The sequence below is a fragment of the Myxocyprinus asiaticus genome, chromosome 16 (assembly GCF_019703515.2).
Source record: "Myxocyprinus asiaticus isolate MX2 ecotype Aquarium Trade chromosome 16, UBuf_Myxa_2, whole genome shotgun sequence".
In the NCBI taxonomy this organism is placed as follows: domain Eukaryota; kingdom Metazoa; phylum Chordata; class Actinopteri; order Cypriniformes; family Catostomidae; genus Myxocyprinus; species Myxocyprinus asiaticus.
In genome coordinates this window covers 24,397,553-24,415,673 of record NC_059359.1, presented here as the reverse complement: position 1 = coordinate 24,415,673, position 18,121 = coordinate 24,397,553, and the positions used below count along the sequence as shown (strand labels likewise).

Here is an 18,121-nt window from a genome sequence, read left to right as displayed (position 1 = left end):
TGTGGTCTTCTGTATAAAGCTCTCTGTGATCTTTTTTTTCTTCAAGTAGTTAAGGAAGTGAACACACTGTTTTAAAATCTCATGACTGCAGTATATGAGTCAGTCAAACAAAGGGGAAGGACAGAAGAGCCTTCAAAGAGATATGATTTTATCACATTTTTACTTTTGTTGCCATATTGCTTCATTTTTTAATATAGCATGCAATTGTTTTGTTGATAATCAAAGCTAGAATGAAAACCAATTTTGGTGCCTCTAACTTATTAGACTCAAAAGCATGCGGTCAAAGTTGTAACCCTCAACCAATACACTAACAAAAAGAGTCAAGTGTGATGACACTAAAGCAAAGTAAACCAAGTAAACCAGAAGGGTGCTTGACTTAGCTTGGTTAAGAGCTAACAGAAGAGAAATTTAATTTCTCTTAGTTTAAGTGTGACTTCACTTCGAATGTCCACAAGAGTGCACTCTTATCTCAGAGTGTGAGGTGCATGTCACATGCACTGTAAATTCTATCCTTAGATTTAATTTTTATTCATACTGTCTTATTTCAAACCTGGTCTCATTGCAAATGACAGAGATGTTGAATGGTTAATCTACAACAGATTTAATATTTTGTGTGCCTTTGCAAACCAGGGAAGTACTTATTATGTAGAGAGAACTGTATTAAGACAGGGGATCTTTGTGAATATTCTGAGGAACTGTGGAGAATTAATAAACTATTTATTTCTTCAAAGGTTGTAAGACACATGCAGGACCATGTAGACTTAAGGCTGCTGAGATTGTTCCTGTCTGCTTGTTTATCAAACATCCAAAACAGCCCAATTCAGAATAATGATATCCCTGGTATTCTATCTGCAGTTCTGTTATATGTAAGGGGAAAAGCCAAATTCAAACTAGACTTTGAATTTAGGATTATCTTCAATTGCAATTTAAGGGTTCTGTCCAAAGGCTATTTGTTTGCAGGACACTGTGACAAACAAAGAGAGCGTTCAGATGAAACTAGGTTAAGCTAATCTTTTAATAATCTTACATCTGTTTTGTTTTTTTTTAATAGGATTTCAAACACTTTCTTTTGCTTCCATTATGCTTGAACTACTCAGAAAGAAACAGCATGAACATATTCAGAGGAAAGAAACCAATTATTTTCTGAATTTGGACTGGTTTGTTTGCTGAGATTTTTCCTCTCAAAGTAAGAAGAAATCAGTCACACATTGCTGTGTTTATGTTACTGTTTTCAGTGTTTGATTTACATTTGAGTATGCAGTGTTTCCTAGCATGTAAAGAGGAGGGATACAGACCCCAGACTTCATAAAAGAGTATTTTATCTTTAATACAGGATTAACTGCATATAGATCTTCTATACATCACGTTGCAAAACTAAATCCAAAAGGGACCATGTCTTGTCCCCTTCAACTGTCTACCATGGTACACCTTGTCAAACCCTTAGCCTTTATAGAAAAATGGTGGAACCAACCCTTAAAAGTGAGAATAGCAAAATCCCTTGAACCTTCAGACTCAAGACTCACCTCTCTCAAGAATAATTGGATTAATCAGAAGTATAAAAAGTATAGAAAGTATGGATACTGAGTGCATATTTTACTCAATTAAAAGTTCAAGTATCTAGCCAAAAATATGCTTGGTTGAAAGTAAAATAGTATTTACATACAATTGTATTTAAAAAGTAAAAGTAACTTTTTTCCTAGCATGAATGAAATCAAGAGAGAAGATTGTGAGAGAGAGACCAGATACATTGTTCGTAGATTTGTGCAGAATACAGTGTCATTTAAATGAAATGAAATTTGATTGGTTTATTAAATTACCTCTTCACAGTCTCCGACACATGCATACAATTGTCATATTTTCCCCCCTAGTGGCATTCGCAACCTGGTCTCATAGAATCATGTTATTAATTACATTTTTGCAAAATTATTTTTCGTGGCTAGTTGTACAGTACATTTGTGGCAGGTTCCTGATAAAACACTAGAGGCGTTACGACAACAATTACTTATTTCTTATCACACAAATCACAGTAAGACAGCAGATTATAAGCTCATAAACACTTCATTTTCGCTCTGTTTTCCATTTTAACGTTTGCATTACATAACCAACTACACACAGTAGCTTGTTAACTAGTAGTTTCGACATATATGATGGTGTTGGCATTTACACTCGTTTACATTTACGAGAGAGAGAGAAAAAAAACTTACTTTTAAACAGCTCTTCAGCATGAAACCGATCTAACGGTGCCATTTTCAGGATGCATCGCCCGGTGTCAAGTTTCAACATATACGAAATATATAAGATATTAAAATGAATAAATGTCCATTTTTCCAGCCTGCTGTATTAGTATTTATTTATCACCCCTTATTTATTTTAGATACAGTTATAAATTGTTATTTACACAGGGCAAATATGCTATTTATGAAATCTACTTTTATTACGTATCGTATTTGAATGGGGATATAATTTATTACAACTGACAGTTACGTGAACAAACAAGGGTTGAACATCAACCGTAACAAGATCAAATTGAAGTTCACCGCTTTTTAACACTTCTGTGTACAAATTTGAAGGCTGCTTATTGGATAAATACAGGTAAACGTCATATTATGCGACTACGCATTACTTTACGGAGAGCTTACGACCTACTAGTTAAGTCTTGCCTTAAGAACAGGTGGTGCAACCAAATTAACAACCTTATTTACAAACTAACTAGTAGTTACTAAGCCCTTAGTGTGAACTTTACGTCCTAACTTACGTGAGAACTTATGCGCAGCTGGTTCAACCCTACCCTGGTCTTGGCTGTCGTGACAAAAGAACGAATGACTCGGACAAGAAGATTCCAGAGGTGAACTAATCATTTCTGTTTCTCATAATTTGTCCTTGGCTGCATTTTCATTTTGTCCTTATTGGGACTATAATCAAAGTTTGCATAAGTAGATGTGTCCACCTGAGCGGAGATCACCTTTTTGAAAATTCCACTCCACTCTCTCAGGCCACTCAGTGCGCTTTGTGACATGCTGGTTTGGGAATCTGCAAAATAAGCAATAGGCCTGAGGTTATGGAGCTCAAACATTGTTTAAGTTGCAAACCTTATAGCCTAAATAAATGCAAAGTATAAATCAAAGTTAAGAATGAGGAAATCGAAAGGGAGATTGGAGAGACCGTGAGAATTTGCAAATATTCGTTTTGCAATCGTATGCGTCACATTGACAGAGAGCACGACAATGTGTTACGTGAACATGGTAGTGCAGCAAAACATGAGGTAGTAGGCTACACTACTATTCGATAATAAATTAATAGGTAAGTAATGTATCTTGTTTTGCCATCATGTCAGTGCAGCTGCCAGCTAGATACAGGCCCGGTTCTGCAGGGTTGCGAACGTTAGAGCACCCTTAACTGAATATGTAAGCTTAATAATATTGTATATTGGCAAAGCATTTTCCTTGAATCCTGGTAAACACACAAAACATCCCTGCATCAAAACTAATAAACATGTATGATCTTGCAGCTCAGTGTGTCCTAATTTGCAGGCACAGCATTCTGCTTTCATGCCTTTATTGTACAATTGAGCATTTGATTAGTAAAAATTTCCGCTCTTGCAAAGAGAATTTCATAGCAGAATTATCTCACTTAAACTACCGCCTGCTGCTTTCGATTTCTGCTTCGGGATAAAGTGGCACATAACTGCTGGTCAGTTTCCCAAAGCCAAATCCACACCTTAAGAATAAGTGAAACGTAAAAAACTGACTCTAGATTAGTGGTTGCAGATAACACCTTCGACATCGCTTGCCGCATGTGCAGAGAAAAAAGCTATAAATCATTGTACATTAGAAAAAGAAACTTCTTAAACGAAGGCAGTGTAATTTGTGAATAAATTGTTTTTATTTTTTATTTTTTATTTTTTTTGGGATCATTAAACATGAATTTCATCTAATATAAACTCAGCAAAAAAAGAAACGCCCTCTCACTTTCAACAGCTTTTATTTTCAACAAACTTAACATGTGTAAATATTTGTATGAACTCGAAAATCAAAAGTCAAAAGTAACAGTCAGTATCTGGTGTGGCCACCAGCTGCATTAAGTACTGCAGTGCATCTCCACCTCATGGACTGCACCAGATTTGCCAGTTCTTGCCGTGAGATGTTACCCAACTCTTCCACCAAGGCACTTGCAAGTTCCTGGACATTTCTGGGGGGAATGGCCCTAGCCCTCAACCTCCAATTCAACAGGTCCCAGACGTGCTCAATGGGATTGAGATCCGGGCTCTTCGCTGGCCATGGCAGAACACTGACTTTCCTGTCTTGCAGGAAATCACGCACAGAACGAGCAGTATGGCTGGTGGCATTGTAATGCTGGAGGGTCATGTCAGGATGAGCCTGCAGGAAGGGTACCACATGAGGGAGGAGGATGTCTTCCCTGTAACGCATTGAGATTGCCTGCAATGACAACAAGCTCAGTCCGATGATGCTGTGACACACTGCCCCAGATCATGACGGACCCTCCACCTCCAAATCGATCCCGCTCCAGAGTACAGGCCTCGGTCTAACGCTCATTCCTTTGCCGATAAATGCGAGTCCGACCATCACCCCTGGTGAGACAAAACCGCAACTCGTCAGTGAAGAGCACTTTTTGCCTGTCCTGTCTGGTCCGGCGAGGGTGGGTTTGTGCCCATAGGCGACATGTTGCCAGTGATGTCTGGTAAGGACCTGCCTTACAACAGACCAACAAGCCCTCAGTCCAGCCTCTCTCAGCCTATTGCAGACAGTCTGAGCACTGATGGAGGGATTGTGCATTCCTGGTGTATCTCGGGCAGTTGTTGTTGCCATCCTGTACCTGTCCCGCAGGTGTGATATTCGGATGTACCGATCCTGTGCAGGTGATGTTACACGTGGTCTGCCACTGCGAGGACGATCAGCTGTCCTTCCTGTCTCCCTGTAGCGCTGTCTTAGGCGTCTCACAGTACGGACATTGCAATTTATTGCCCTGGCCACATCTGCAGTCCTCATGCCTCCATGCAGCATGCCTAAGGCATGTTCATGCAGATGAGCAGGGACCCTGGGCATCTTTCTTTTGATGTTTTTCAGAGTCAGTAGAAAGGTCTCTTTAGTGTCCTTAGGTTTTATAACTGTGACCTTATTTGCCTACCGTCTGTAAGCTGTTAGTGTCTTAACGACCATTCCACAGGTGCATGTTCATTAATTGTTTATGGTTCATTGAACAAGCATGGAAAACATTGTTTAAACCCTTTACAATAAAGATCTGTAAAGTTATTTGAATTTCTACAAAATTATCTTTAAAATACAGTGTCCTGAAAAAGGGACGTTTCTTTATTTGCTGAGTTTATATATATATATTGGACAAAATCTCACTTTATGCAGGACAGATATTTTTTATTTGTTAAATCCATGGTTAAACCTTGCTGTACATATAAAGAGCACATGCACAAGACATGATCGTTTGATGCATATAAAGTCCAGATTCACTTTTATAATGCTTTAAAAATATCAAGGAAAAACAAAGGGGGCACATGGTATCTACTAATATAATAATTATTATATAAATAACCACAGTCCTTTAAATTGCATACGATTTGTACATATAAAATTGTAAATTTTAATTTACAGACCCAAAGTCTGATAGTATTAAATCAGAAACCTATTAATGTATCAAATCTACAGTATAATCATTCCGTGGAGACAACTGAAAAACCAAACGAAGAATTTGACCAAACACTTTTTTACCGGTGAGCTTGAATGTTACTTAAGTGGAGCGTCCCCTTGGGCCGTGAGCGTTTGAGTGGAGCGCACACGCATGGAGCGGGTTATTGAGTGGAGTGTCACACCGCTCCGCTTTGCTCACATGCTCTGGTAGGGAGGTAGGTTTTGTTGATTTAAAACTCAATAGAGCATTAAACTTAAAAACTTCATCTGTTTGGGAGAACATTTCACTCACTTTTAGCATTACACAGTGGATATTTCACATTGGAACTGATGCAATACACATAATGAATCATGTAAATTTGGCAAAAATGTTGCCGGTAATTTTCATGTGATCAGTCTATGCATTCATAATGAACTGTCAGTTTGGGCATTCATGAGCTGTCAAAATGTTTTGTATTCACATGGGAGAAGGCACTCATGAATTGTGATGTAAGAGCAGCCAGTCCCTTGAGAAATAAAAAGAAAAATTAAAATTATGCTTTGAAGAAAGTTTGTAATGTTTTTGGTTTAATGAGTTGTTTTCTGGGGGTTGCTACCAAAGCTAGCACTGTAGGCTAGTCATAATTCTTGATATTGCAAATCACCAATAAATTATTGTTCAAGCAAAGGTATTTTTTAAAAAGCTCTATAGGAGGATCCAAGAATGTAAGACTTCTTTAAAACATAAAAATTCACTTCAGTTCCTTTCTAATTGATAGATGTGGAATGTGGAAAAACTGTTTGTCTTCATTTTCTCCTTTCACACCAGGCCATAATTAGTGCTGTTGGTATGCACTGGGCAGGACAAATACAGGAGGAACAGGAGGAGTGTGGCATTACTCCTGACCTTGGCTGCCAGTTATCATCTTAAAGCTTATGCAGCTTAATCATTTATCAGACTATCAAAATACATTCTTTAAACCCCCACACACAAAAATAAATTAATTCCCTCCAAACCTCCCACTAAAGTTCTGCCTCTAAATACAATTTTGCATTCCCTTTTTGCTTGCTGATTTATCTATGCTGTTCTGAAACCTGTTAGGATGCTAGAGGACATGGCAGAGGTTAGGAGTTAAAATTAACATATTTGTGAGTTCCTGTACTGTACTTTCTCTGAATTCTTGTTCTGTAGAACTCAACATATGTGAGCTAAGCTTAAGGTTCAGGACTTGTATAAGCAGCTATTTGGGGCTTGATCATACAATAATCCATGGTTGTTTGAAATGGTCCAGGAACTGAAGAGTTTTCCACTATAATTTATAGCAAAACTGTTCTGTTTCTGGTCCTCCTCCCTCTTATTCTTGTAAACTAGCTGCATTAAAAATCTTGGAATTATTCTGTGATCTTTTACTCAGCACACAAGCCCTACTTAGGTTAAACATTAAACCTGTCTTAAATCCCTTCCTGCACAAGCCAACATTGCTGATACTGAACTGCTGTTAATCTGTACATTTGTTTCTTTTAGTTGGAATTAAAGTAAATGGCTACCAGGCACTGATCACTATATTATGTCTACAGATATATTTAGTTGAATTTTTAAATAAATCAATTGATTGGCTTGAAAAAGCCCTGTCTGATAGATCCATGATCCTATCAGATCAATCCTAAAACCTGATTTTGGGTTGCCATCCACCAGTTTAGAGCCACTGCTCCCTGATTCCCTGAGAATTCCATTTCCCATCAGCATGATGTGAGTAACATTAAGACATTTTCTCTTTTTATCATCACCAGCCACCCATGTACTAACACAGAGTTTGTTTGATTTGACAAGGTGCCCAATCTCCATGTGAGGATCTGGCCTCATGCTGCAGCAATGAGGAGGGCAGAAAGATAACAAGACAGAAGTTAATTACAGCACCCAAGCTTTTACAGCACCACATTTGCTTTGCCTGACATGATCAGATTACTGAGAAATATTTGGCATTTTGCAGAACAGTGTTTTTCAAAGTCACAAAAAAAAAAAAGAGTTCTTCTTAATAACTTAGACCAGTCAGGTCACTCTGTGGCCATATTTATAATGCTTCCAGTCAGCTATTTTCAGTCATACAAATAGAACTCCTATCTACTGTACTTCAATGGGGAAAGACTGAAATCTTCAAAACTGTTGGCCAAGATTACATTCAATATTTAAAATTATTCAATTGATATTATTACTACTAGGACATTTCAGTGTTTGGTTTTAAGAACATATTTGTTTACTGTTGTGCAATATAAACAATTATGTTACTGTGTTAGGTTTTCTTGTAAAATCTGGGCCCAGAAGCAAACTTATCTGAGAACCAATAAGAGTAATCCAAAATTAATTTATTAATTTATCTTAACTGATTTACTGAGCATGGACAAAACAGTTTCCTGCCATTTGAATTCAACATAAAATTTTATTTTCAATTTAATTGTAACTGTATTTATATGCTGAGCATTATTTTAAGACTAGGAAATAAGAAACAGTCCTTTCAGTACATTTTAGTCACTACCTTTTGCATTATTAGTATAATAATAACATACAGAGAAAAGTGATAAGGGAACAAGAAACTGCAGACTTCATAGCATGTGTAGATACTAGGGGATAATAATGTGAAAAGTAATAATGTAAAGTGGAATAGTTCCTGGCCCCTGTCCATTGTCCCAAAGATTCTGACCCACTTATGATTTTACAGAACCATTGCTGGGAAATAGATTGGACAATTTGGTCCCGACTGTTCCTGGTTTGTGCCTGCCCTTTCATAGTGTGTATGTATGGGTGTATATTTGTGGATAGTACTGCACAGTTTATTGGTGGTGAGTAAAAGAGTGTTCTGTGACTAAAGTGTCAGTCAGAGTTAGCTGGGCGAATGCATGTCACATTGATGATCCTTGGCCTGAAAAAAGTCAGTAACAGGGTCACCCTTTTATCTTGTCAGAACACTGGAGCTTTGCAAACTGACAGGGCCCAAAGGGCATTTTCAGAGCTGTAACAATTCCTCACCCTCATTTTCTGTTTTCTCTTGATTCCCAACCAGGGGCACTTAAGTGGGTTCCAGCCATGGTGTACTTGGAAAGATGTTTAAACCTATTAAACAGAAATTGTGACTTTAAAATATTAAGGCTGTCAATAGATTAAAACAAATTACAAAGCCACAAATAGATTAAAACAATAATTCATTGTGATAAAGCTCAGGAATTTTTCAGAAAAATCTAAATAATGTGTATAAGTTGTGCAATTTTTATAAATTGGTGTGGACGACACTTGAAGCAGAATATATGTGCTACTTGATGAGTCTTTTTAACACCCACACAGTGGTAAATTACTTAAAAATAGTAATCCACAACAAATTACTGATTATCTAAAAATTGTAATCAGATTACTTATTACTTAATTGAAAAGTAATCACATTACTAATCACTTTACTTTTAAGTTACTTTCTAAAAACTTTTCTGCTCAACAAATTCAATATAATGTCTATATTTCTTTCTTGTTCATTGTTACACACAAGTCATACACTCAGCACCTCACATTTCTCCTTCACAATGACTCGTTATGGGGCCATAATTCATATATTCTACATAAATTATATATTAGAAATAAGCATAACCCTATAATTCACTTAAAAGTAATTAAATTAATTGAAAGAAGGTAACTGTAATCTGACTGCAAGAATTTAAAATGTAATGCATTACCATACTTTTTAACTTAAAAATAATTAGAGTACAGTAACTACACCCAACACTGCACCCACAGTATAATTTTTGCTGTTGTCAAGTCATTTTTATTTGTATAGCGCTTTTCACAACACACATCATTTCAAAGCAGCTTTACAGAAAATCATGCATTAACAGAAAATGAAACTGTAATATCTTTAAAGTCTTTGAGTCATCATTGTGTAGTTTAATTAAATTTGATTGTAAAATGTGTAAAAAATCAATAATTAAATAATAATTGTATTTAGAACCCCCGTGAGCAAGCCGAAGGCGACTGTGGCAAGGAACACAAAACACAAAACTATTTTTAATGGAGAAAAATAACCTTGGGAAAAACCAGGCTCAATGTGGGGGCCAGTTCGCCTCTGGCTAAACAGCATGAATATAATGCATATGAATATAATTCGTTTTTTATGTGCAGTGCAAGTCATGGTTTAAAATTAGTAAACTAAGTGTTAAAGGCCAGTGTTTAAACGAAGATTTTGTATGAACTGTAAGATTAATGACTAATGCTTTTGAAGTTCATCCTGGATTAACTACAGAAGTTTGTTAGCTGGCTGATGAAAGCTTTTGTTGGCAATTAATTGATAGTCTATGTATTCCATTTTAAGAGTGTACTCCATAATTAGACCAAGATGATGCAGGCAGAGATCAGTGAGGTGCATTGCAGTTCAGCCGGCAGTACATTTCGGTGAGGTCTATCCTAAGTCCAAGGTTTAGGCAGTGGCATATGAACTATCCCATGTCTTATGGTTGGAGTTGGCATCAGTTCATCCCCTGAAGTCCATTGTAATAGACTGAAGTGATGTCTGGCTGGCACCGGCTGCATTTAGTCATCATCACTCAGAGACACGTAGAAGTGGAGTCCAACACCAAGCAGGAACGGAGCTGGATCTGGCCGGCTCTGGTAACCTTGGGATATGAATCCCGAGGTTGAGACAGGGAAACAAATAGAATAATATTAACGTAGATGCCATTCAATTTTTTGCAGAGTTATAGACCATGATAAATGTTTCTGGTTCCGGCAGACCTAACTAAAGCAGCCTATTTGTAAGTTGATGGATGAATTAAGTATATGCCTGGCTAAATATATAAGTCTTTAGTCTAGACTTAAACTGAGTATGTCTGCATCCTGAACAGTGTTAGGGAGACTATTCCATAGTTTAGGAGCCAAATAGGAAAATGATCTATCTCCTTTTGTGGATTTTGATATTCTAAGAACTATTAACAGGCCAGAATTTTGTGATCATAATGAACGTGATGGAATATAGCGTGGTAGAAGGTCACTTAAGTACTGCAGAGCTAGACCATTCAAAGCTTTGTTACTAGTTAACGAAATTTTTAAATGAATACAAAATTTAACAGGTAGCCAATGTAACGATGATAAAATGGGGCTAATATGGTCATATTTCTTGATTCTAGTCAGCACTCTGGCTGCTGCATTTTAAACCAATTGAGGTTTATTTATTGAACTTGCTGGACATCCTCCCAGTAATGCATTACAATAATGTAGTCTTGAGGTCATGAACGCATTAATTAGTTTTTCGGCACCAGAAACAGAGAGCATGTATCATAACTTAGCAATATTTCTGAGGTGGAAGAATACTATTCTTCAAACTTTGGAAATTCGATTTTCAAAAGACAGATTGGTATCAAATATAACACCTAAGTTCTTCGTTGTAGAAGACAGAGTAACAGTACATCCATCGAGAGTCAAATTATATTTTAGCAGCTTTTTTTTTTAGAGGATTTTGATCCAATAATTAGTACCTCTGTTTTGTCGGAATTGAGTAGAAGGACATTTCTGGCCATCCAACCTTTGATTTCATTGATACACTCTGCTAATTTGGAGAATTGTGAAATTTTGTTGGGTTTCAAAGAAATATAAAGTTGGGTATCGTCGGCATAACAGTGGAAACTTATTCCATGATTCCAGATAATATCTCCCAGGGGAAGCATATATATGGAGAAAAGAGCAGAGGTCCTAAAACTGATCCCTGTGGCACTCCATACTTAACTTTTATTTGATTTGACAATTCCTCGTTTACACAGACAATGTGGTAGCGGTCTGCTAAACAGGACCTAAACCATGCTAATGCAAGTCCACAAATACCAACATAATTCTCATGACTATTCAAGAGAATGTTGTGATCTATGGTATCAAAGGCAGCACTAAGATCTAAAAGAACTAGAAGAGAAATGCAGCCGTGATCAGATGATAAGAGCAAGTCATTTGTAATTCTGATAAGTGTAGTCTCTTTACTATGATGGGGCCTAAATCCTGACTGAAATTGTTCATATATACTATTTCTCTGTAGAAATGACTTTCAAGAGTGATAGTGAAAACTGTATTTATATTTTCTGTTATTACATTAAGTTCTTCTAGACTTTTTGGCTTACTGAGTATATGAGATAAACAGTGGTGTCTCAGGGTCATTATTTAGTGTGAGGCACAAAGAATCACTTAACAATCAATTATTTGACCGATCTTTGAAACATTGACAAATAATTCCAAATTCTGTCACAGATGTACTTCTCATGTTACATTTTATGTTCACATCAGGGACCATAAAGTTCTGTGAACTTGTGCATGTGTGTATGCAGGCAGAAGTATCACACTAGAACTCATTGGTTTCACCGGACTCAAGGGGAGTCAAATCTATCATAAAAGCCTATCTACTGTTACTTTTGTGCCATTATAATGGATGCTATGCCCCTCAATGCCCTAAATGAAAACAAGCATGACTGATAAAAATAGATCATGACAGAAATTATACAGAGAGTGACGAATAAAGACTTTTTTCTAGCGCAACCTCTGAACATGATACCACACAAACATTCCTAATGATTTAATCTCAGCACAAAACACCACTAAGACATGCACATTCAAATCAGAAAGCTCAAGTAAACGTTAAAGTAAACCACATATAGGCAAATCATCAAAGCGTGTGCATATTATCTCACTAACTCTAAAGCACAGCATAACAAAAATCAAAACGATGACAGACTCCCAATATTTAGTAGTCATTGTAATCTAATAATAACCAATGCACCAACATCACAGCACCTCAACGCAATGGCATACAATTCAATGAAATGATGAACGGTGCACTTTAACTAATCCACCCAGCAGCACATTAGGGAAAAAAAAATAGCTTTTAAAACTTACCAGTGAAGTTCACTACGCAGGTCTACTCTGCACCTGGTAACTTCTGATGCTCATGTCAACAGTGTGACAAATATGATTGAAGTTTTTGATTGGATCAGGGGCAAAGGCAAATGAGCCCCTCGGGCTGTCGTTGAACGCTCGTTACACATGCGCATGGCGTTCTCCAGATCTACGTTGATTAACATTAGGGCTGCAACTAACCATTATTTTGATAATCGACTAATCTAACAATTATTAAAACGGTTATTCGACTATTTTGCGATTATTGCAACGATGAATCATTAGCTCTTAACTGACTATTCAGCTTGTGCCCCAACTTAAAAGGTTGTATTAAATGTGCTTGCTAACAATACAGAGGACAAAATCATCTTTTAAAAATACCTCTAAATGACATTCAATGAATTAAAGGAAAAAAAAAAACTTTTTATTAAGTTTAATTCAGTAAAAATTGAAACAGAGTGTGCATCAGTCGGATGCAGTTTCAGTCTCTCCCCATTAGATCGGGACACTTCGTGCAACTCATAGAAGAGGCGCTGACCGCACAGAGAAATTACAGTTTCAGAGTTTGTAGTTATTTTCATGACCTGCTTCCTTATTATTTGAACTTTAATAAAGCTAAAACGCATCAAATATAACTGCATTAAAGATGTAACACAGGGGTGTTTCCTTTAAAGACGCTTGACACGCAAGTTTTGCTTAAGCAGAGTGAGAGCTCCAGCTCCACTTATTCCACAATGAGAGTGCTTCTGTATTTACTTATTTTGTATTATTCCCTCATACTTTGCGATCTACATCACCTGAAGCTGTTTGGAAATTTTAGAGTGCATCTGGACTGTGAGCTGTTTTCTTCCTCTCCTCAGTCAGGCACGAACTGCAGTGCTTCTCTCACGTGTCATCATTAGAGTTTAATGTGATCTTATGTTACGTTTAATGAGATCAAACGACTATTCAACCACGGAAATTTTTGTAGACAATTTCTGATTATCAACATTGTTGATAACGTCGACTAATCATTTCAGCCAAAATTAACATTGAGGATGAAGGGCTAGCCCCACGCATAGCAAATAAGAACGATTAAATGGCTTTTATGCAACATACCTAAATAATAGTAGAATTTCTTAAAATAATATATATTTTTTTCTTGTATAATGGACATAAAACATGTTTAAGTTGCGGAAAATATATTATTCTTAAAATAAATGTATGATGATGCCATGTGATTTGCACAACAGCGCCACCTCTGCCCCTAATGTAGAGACACAGCTGAAGATAAATCTGGAAGATTATTAGTGAAGCTATCATTATTGTTCGAAAGAATAGTTCTACCTGAACGATAGCATGGTGTAGACTGAGCAACATTAGCTGATCGCAGCAAACAAGAGATGAGGTAATGATCTGAGATGTCATCGCTCTGCGGTAGAATTTCTATAGTATCAACATCAACTCTATGTAACAGAATTAAATCTAGCGTATGATTATGGCAATGAGTTGGTCCTGTCACATTTTGTCTGACTCCAAGAGAGATAATATTGATAAATGCTAATCCCAATGTGTCATTTTCATTATCTATGTAAATGTTTAAGTCACCAACAATTAAAGCTCTATCCACAGTAGCTAGATCCGATAGAATATTAGCAAATTCACCAAAGAAATCAGAATACGGCCCGGGTGATCTATACTGTAGCAAGGGCAAAAGAAAACAGAGATTTTTTTATTTGTATCTGACGGTGTCACATTAAGCATCATTAGTTCAAAAGACTTAAACTTATATCCTGTCCTCTGAGTAACAGAAAACTTCACTGTAAATTGCAGCAACACCTCCTCCTCGACCCTTCAGACGAGGCTCATGTTTATAAAAAATAACCTGGGGGAGTAGATTCATTTAAACTAATATACTCATCCAGTTTAAGCCAGGTTTCAGTCAAACAGAGTTCATCCAAACTATGATTTGTAATCATTTCATTTATAATTAGCTCTTTGGTTGAAAGAGATCTAATGTTTTGTAGCCCTACCTTTATATGTAAAGCAGGCTGAGATGTGGCCTAGTGCAAGTGCTTTGCCGTGATTCATTAAAGAGCCCATATTATGCTAATTTACAGGTTCATGATTTTATTTTCGGGGTCTACTAGAATAGGTTTACATGCTTTAATGTTAAAAAAAAATTAAAAAAAATAAACACATTATTTTTCTCATACTGTACATTTCTGCTAAACCTATTTTCATCCTCTGGCTCAAACGCTCTGATTTAGGTCCTGTCTCTTTAAAGCCCCACTTTCCGAAAAGCTCAGTCTGCTCTGATTGATCAGCTGGCCTTGTCTGTTGTGATTGGTCAACCGCGCAGAGCGTGTCGGAAATGTAACGCCCCTTACCATAACGGAGTTTCAGGCTTCCTGAGCAGCTGTAAACACTATTGTAACTATGGTAACAATGGAGTCAGTTTTTGCCATACCAGTTTGAATCCGAGTTCGATAATGAAAGTTTGGTAGAACAAGCTGATCGACCCGAACCACCTTCGCAAGCACATATTGAACAGGACGTTTCACAGTGGTAAGTTTTGATTTTGTAGCTTTCTTACAAGTACACTGTTGATTATTGTGAGCCTAACAAAGCTTCAAGTAAAAGACAAGTAGTGCATCTAAGTTAGTCATCTTTTGCTGGAATGGGTGTAGCCGAACTTTTTTTGCCAGAGCTATGAATGGAGAACAGAGGCTTACTCTCAGTTAGTGAGCAAGTTAGCCACGGACTACTGTGGATAGTGGTCATAACATTAGAGCTTGTAATTATATAGTTATATAAGACTCTTGAGATCCACCATTTTGTTACACAGTTTTAGGTAAAAGCCGGCCCACAGCTGAATAGTAAATTCTTACCAAAACAATAACATAACATAGCAAGTTTGCCGAGCACTACCGTGGATTGCAGATTTAAAATGACCGTTTGTAAAAATAAATCGATCTCCACACTTGATCACTATTTATGATAGAAAGAATGACAAACAATCTGCATAATTCTACACAATTGTAGGTAAAAGTGGGCCCGCAGCTGATTTGCAAAAACTATTTCAACACAATAACATTAGCTAGCAGGTTAGCAGAGGTCTAAAGCTGTGCACTGGGTGTTCACCGTAGCTACAACACAAAACTTCGCATTTGAACTCTCGGTAGCAGATAAATCCACAAATAATCAAGCATACTTACAGGTTGTGATCCTGAAGCACCAGATTGTCCCAACAAAGTGGGAAATGCACCATCTTTCAGGAGTAGCCGTCTTGAAAATCTGGCATTGGTTGTGGTTGTACTGCTAAATTAAAATAAATTTTAACCACTGATTCTTCAATTCGTCTGCCTTTTGAAGTCCAAACAAAGAGGTTTTGCTTTTGCAGTGAAGAAAACAGCATCTTCTCGACCTGGCCCCGGCTATAACTACATTTGTTTGAGGGTGGGCCAAAGTAGCCCTTAGGCGGGCATTATGCAAATGTGTTACATAGTGATGTAGATACTTTATGGAAGAAATGGTTGGACTACAATCCAGCCGTTTCTTGTAGTTCTTGAGCAGTGTTGTCTGTGAGAGAGAATAACTCCCTTTTGCATGGACTTTGTCCTTTGTAATTTTCCAGACCTTTTACATGCACAAACAGCTATATTACACATTAAAAAAAAGGTACAATTCCAAAAAGCATAATAGGGCCTCTTTAAGGTAGGCATGCTGGTAACATAAGTTGAAGTCTGTCCAGTGTCAAAGGAGGTTGATTGTTTTTTTTTTATATATATATTTCAGAAATTAAAAATACATTTTAATTCAAAAACCAAGTCGTGTAAGATGTGATATAGATGAATGTGAGTATAGTGAATATATTGTGAATATATTGCAGGTGCAATAGAAACAGGATCACGCTCTACTGACCTCGCTCAACTGCGTTATTTTTTTCCCCATCCGTTTTCTGGCAGGTCCTGGCTCCTGCATTCGGATTGGCTACTAAGAGCAACTTACAAGCAGTCTGCGATTGGGCAGTTGAGAAGTCGTTCATATAGCCTTAGTAACATTCTTATTATGCGCCAGAGAAACTAGAGCACAGCCATCTTGAAATTTTGTCTCAGAACTTCCATCCTGGCGGTTCTGTATCGATATCTATGGTGTTGATGTCAATGTGTAATTAGCTAGTGAAGAGGATTTACAGGTTATAAAGTTGTCAAAACCTATCATGAGTATTTTAAAGTGTTCAGGGGATATCATAACAACTGGAAGCGGAGCGGGTAGATTTTAAAACAAGAGTACTCCATTCATAAATACACAAGATCCTACCTTCAAACTGTGGACGTACTGAGATGACTCTGGTGCTCATGAAACTCCAAGTGATAACACAAAGTCATTAAAATATCTCGTATGACGCTTCTGACCATCTTCTCATGTCATTCACCCATCGCGTTATAGTTAAAGCTACACTATGTGACTTTTTTTTGTTAAAGAAACAACAAAATGTTATCAATAAGAGAGTGTAACAAAAATCCATCTTCCAAACCATGGCTTTACTCAAATAAACTTTGATAAACCTATAATAATGATTTATATTTTAGAGCTGTCAGGACAGATTTCATGGAAAATTGCATACATATGTCATTCACCCGTGCGTGTTCACATCATATCTATACACAGGGAAAATAAGATCTGGCTACTGTAGCGCGTGTGTGGGAGTAGCGTGAAGCTGAAAGTCTGTTGTCACAACGAACGAGAAAAATTGACCATGGATCATTCAAAACGGCAAACCTCCGGAGAATCAACGGTTGTAAAAACAAAGAAAACCCGAACAGAGCAGAGTCTACAAGCAAAAAGGGAAAGTGACAGAGTCTGTAATAAAACCCAAATCAACATCGGCTTGGCTTATCAGAGGTGGTGACAACTCCGAGATCATAAAGGATTTAAAAGCGACCCAGAGATGCCTTTTTTCTTACTCAACAGGTAAGATATTTCATTGATATGGTTTATGTATAGTTGTGTAATCACACACACACACATCTGTGTGTGTGTAGTGAAATACAATATTTACCCTGTAATTGGTGCAGAAATTTTCACTTGCTAGCACAAGTCAAAACAACAGCATAAGATATGGCACTTACCTGCTCAGATGACATGTTTTCAGATATCCGTCTTTTCCTTTCTTTCATTATTTATTTGTACATTCACTCTGATAAAATGCCCCGTATTCGTTATTTCGTAATCGCTCTGATAAGATGTCCTGTATCCATGTGTACACTGGGGCCTTGAACCACTTTCATCTGAGCACAGCCGAAGCACAACTTACATCATTGCCAAAATAATGTTCTTCCGCAAGACACATGCAGTTTCATTTTATAACCGCTAGAGGGCCAAAAGTTACATAGTGTAGCTTTAAGGCTAGCAGATTTTTTTGAGCATTAAATCGGGATGGGGGAGGGGTGCAACTATATTTACACACACACCCGAAAGTGTATGTTTTATTTTATATTCCGTTTACAACAATTTTTATCACACGTAAGCCTCTAAAAAATTTAAGGTGACAAATTAAAATTACAAGTGTAATTTTCTTTAATGTTGAACT

At 37.1% G+C, this 18,121-nt stretch overlaps 1 long non-coding RNA gene across 1 annotated transcript; it reads right to left on the bottom strand.

Annotated features, from left to right (window-relative positions):
• Positions 1 to 9,419: 9,419 nt before the first annotated feature.
• On the bottom strand, positions 9,420 to 17,807 carry LOC127454079 (uncharacterized). Its single transcript, XR_007899490.1, has 2 exons — positions 17,661 to 17,807; positions 9,420 to 10,289 (listed from the first exon to the last, which is right to left on the bottom strand). It is a non-coding gene; the product is annotated as an uncharacterized LOC127454079 (long non-coding RNA).
• Positions 17,808 to 18,121: the final 314 nt, after the last annotated feature.